Source organism: Solanum pennellii, chromosome 7, assembly GCF_001406875.1.
Source record: "Solanum pennellii chromosome 7, SPENNV200".
NCBI lineage: Eukaryota > Viridiplantae > Streptophyta > Magnoliopsida > Solanales > Solanaceae > Solanum > Solanum pennellii.
In genome coordinates, this window is record NC_028643.1 from 39,680,017 (window position 1) to 39,683,790 (window position 3,774).

Consider the following 3,774-nt stretch of genomic DNA (forward strand, 5'->3'; position numbering starts at 1 on the left):
CAACAACAGTATCCCAAGACTCGGGCAGAGATGACATCAAAATCAACGCCTTAATTTCATCTTCGAAATTAATATCCACAGAATTGAGTTGACTCACAATCATATTGAACTCGTTTATATGATCAGAAACGGATCCATTCTCAGACATCTGTAAATTGAACAATCTACGCATCAAATATACCTTGTTCATAGCCGATGGTTTTTCATACATGTTTGATAGTGCCTTCAACAGGCCGGACGTAGTCTTCTCCTTCACGATGTTGAACGCCACATTTCTTGACAAAGTCAACCGGATCAACCCTAGAGCCTGGCGATCCTTGAGTTTCCACTTCTCCTCCGTCATGGATTCCGGCTTCACCCCGGTCAACGGTTCGTGATGATCTTTCCGGTACAGATAATCTTCGATCTGCATCTTCCAGAAACTGAAATCGGATCCATCAAACTTCTTGATTCCAAGTTTCGAACTATCCATCTTCTGTGATCGTGTTGAATCTCCTTAGCTCTGATACCAGTTGTTAGGATCGAATTCACGCACACACACTAGATGAATGAAGAACACAAGAACTTTCAAGAGAAAGAGATGAGAGATCTAGAGAGAGAAAGAGAAAAACTCAATATTTCGTGGTAACACCCCGTGAGTAAACTTCCACGGCGGTGAGGTATATTTATATTAATAAATCAGAGTATTTTTGGTTACAGAGAATAAATAGGAAAACCTAAAATAGAAAATAAATAGGAAAGCCTAAAATAGAGAATAAATAGGAAAACCTAAAATTAATCAGGCTCCACTACCTAACAGAGAGGTTGTAATTTTATGTAAATATGAACATCATTGAACGTAAATGGACTCTTTTCTCTTATTAGCCAAAGGTATATTTTATTTTTCCACTCAAAGACAAGATGTAATGAGGGATTGGAGATGTTATAAACGTAAAATATATTTATAAAATAGGAGCTCTAGAACTTTTGGAAAGAAATGCAAGAACTATATACATGAACTGATGGTGAGAAAATTAAATAGACAATGCTCCAAGTCATGTTCTTTAAGGATTACAATATTTATTAGTTGTTATCAACGAAAAAGGAGGAGATAAAAAAAAACATACCAAATAATGCAAAACCTGAATGAGAAGACGAAGAACTTATTACTGAGTTATCCCGTTCTAAAGTTATGAATGAGTCTCTCTCTACTTTCTCATGTCGAATCAAATAAATTTCTCGTAATCCAGAAATTTTTTTGATTTTGATAAATACTGCAAATCGGTTCACTCCAAGCTATAACAAGATCCTTCATTGAAAAACAAATTACTGCAACTCAATTGGTACGAACTTCAACTTTCAATTATCTGGTCAATTTATCTTTGAAATAAGAGCTCAATAAAACTTTGAAATACCAATTTCAAATTTTTTTCGTCGAATCCCACAAAGAATCTAATAAATTCTAGGGAGGGCTGTAAATCCGTGATTTTACCTCGAACTCTACAAAAAAAAGAGTGACAAATATTTTAATGAAAATACTCGGATGATGAAGAGTTGTTGTGGCTGCTGTGTCTGTGTTTTCATTTTTTCTGGAAAGATGAGAAAGAAATAAATTTTTTATTATAAGTTAAATGAGGCACAAATATGATGTGGTTGAAAATTGTTGTAAGAGACTCCATTTATATTTTGACAAGTATATAATCCGGTTTCATTTCAAAAATTGGTCCAAAATTCATTTATGACGTTTTCCCTCTCTCTTATTTATTTTTATTTTTCTTTTTGTTTGATTTCTTTTTTCTTTTTTTGTAAATTGTTTCAAATATTTCAACACCATATTTTAATAACTTTTATACATGGAAAGTATAAATGTAAAAGAAAAATTGTTGGAGTCAATCCGTTTCTAACATTTTTACATTATTTTTCCATCTCGATACTAATTATTTATATTGCTAATAATAGTCAGATAAATTTATTTATTACTTTACAAATTAAGATATAATTAATTATAAATTTTCTATGTTATTATAAGACTTAATTCTTATTGAAAGTGTAGATATATTTTATAAAATTTTAAATAATAAAGATATAATTTAGTAAAACTATATTTTTTATTTATGATGTAGTCTATTAATATGAAAAAAGGTACAAAATTAGTTTGTTCTTTTATTCTTCTTTCAACATTTTCATGTTTTCATAAACACTTAAATTCATCAAATAATATTCAATAAAAAAAAATATAACGGGAAGAGCATCAATGAACTTGACAAACAATTTCGTAAGTTTGATACTATTTTCACGAAATTGAAAAAAGATAAATATCGCTACATAAATACATAATTTTTCCGTTATACGCTATTTATTACTACTTGAATTCAAGCTAGGTGAAATTTAGTACATATATTGTTTATCTAATTAAACGTTTGTCACGAAATTATGAATAAAAAATAATTTTATTAATTTATTCCTTAAAATATTTTTGTGACTTTATAAATTTTATTTATACTTTTGATAAAAAGATTTTGTTAGAATTATCTTTTTACTTATATCTTAATTTTATAAAAAGAAAACTTCAATACTAACAATTATTTATTATAATATGAATAAATAACATAAAATAGGGGGACAAATATAATAGAACTAAAAGTTATACAATGATCATAAAAAATTAAATCTAAATTCACTGCACAAAAAAAATAACATAAAATAATTAGATTAGATAACAATGAAGAAACATTTAAAAATGGAAACAAAAATTATATTGAAATAATTGTAAAAAAAAAAGCATAAACTAGTTTTAATTAAGAATGAAAAAACATTTTTATAAAATGAAAATAAAAAATAAAAAAAAGGCTTAATAGATGTCCTTTATTACTTGGCATATGGGTCCAAATCTATTTGTCAATCAAATAATGCCTCATGGGATCGAATTCACGCACACACACTAGATGAATGAAGAACACAAGAGCTTTCAAGAGAAAGAGATGAGAGATCTAGAGAGAGAAAGAGAAAACCCAAATTCGTGGTAACACCCCGTGAGTAAACTTCCACGGAGGTGAGGTATATTTATATTAATAAATCAGAGTATTTTTGGTTACAGAGAATAAATAGGAAAACCTAAAATAGAGAATAAATAGGAAAACCAAAATTAGAGAATAAATAGGAAAACCTAAAATAATCAGGCTCCACTACCTAACAATTCTCCCACTTGGAGACTGACTCAGTCATCCAAAAAATACATTCTCAAAAAAAAAAAATCTCTTCATCATCAAAATCTTTACCGCACCGCAACATCTATAGCAACAACTACAGAAGACCAACCGAGGTTTTGCATAACCTTAGTTTCCCAACATCAACACATTTCGTCAACATGTCTGCCGGGTTCTTTGCACCCTCAATCTTCTCCAAGCACATATCACCATCCTCCACTGCTCTGTGAGTGAAATGATATCGCCTTCTGATGTGTTTTGTCTTCGAATGATAGACTGGATTTTTCACCAACTTTATGGCACTCTGGCTATCTGAGTGAAGAATCTTCTCGCTCTGCTTCTTGCCCAATTCCTCAAGATAATCTGCCAGCCATATCATCTCTTTCCTAGCTTCAGCTATTGCCACATACTCAGCTTCAGTAGATGAAACAGAAACACACTTTTGAAGCCTGGACATCCAACTCACTACGGTTCCACCTATGGTGTAAATGTACCCTTATGTACTCTTGCTCGTGTCAACATCCCCACCAAGATCAGCATCCACAAAACCCTGTAGAGTCACCTTGCCTTTGCCAAAACAAAGTGAAGT

The 3,774-nt window shown here is 30.9% G+C and overlaps 1 long non-coding RNA gene across 3 annotated transcripts in view; it reads right to left on the reverse strand.

The window, feature by feature from the left end:
* LOC107024254 overlaps positions 1–1,622 on the reverse strand; it is a 22,576-nt gene extending 20,954 nt beyond the window's left edge. For all 3 annotated transcript variants that reach the window (XR_001457330.2, XR_003579627.1, XR_003579628.1), the window contains exon 1: positions 1,107–1,622. This is a non-coding gene — a long non-coding RNA (uncharacterized LOC107024254). The remainder of the gene's footprint in view (positions 1–1,106) is intronic.
* Positions 1,623–3,774: the final 2,152 nt, after the last annotated feature.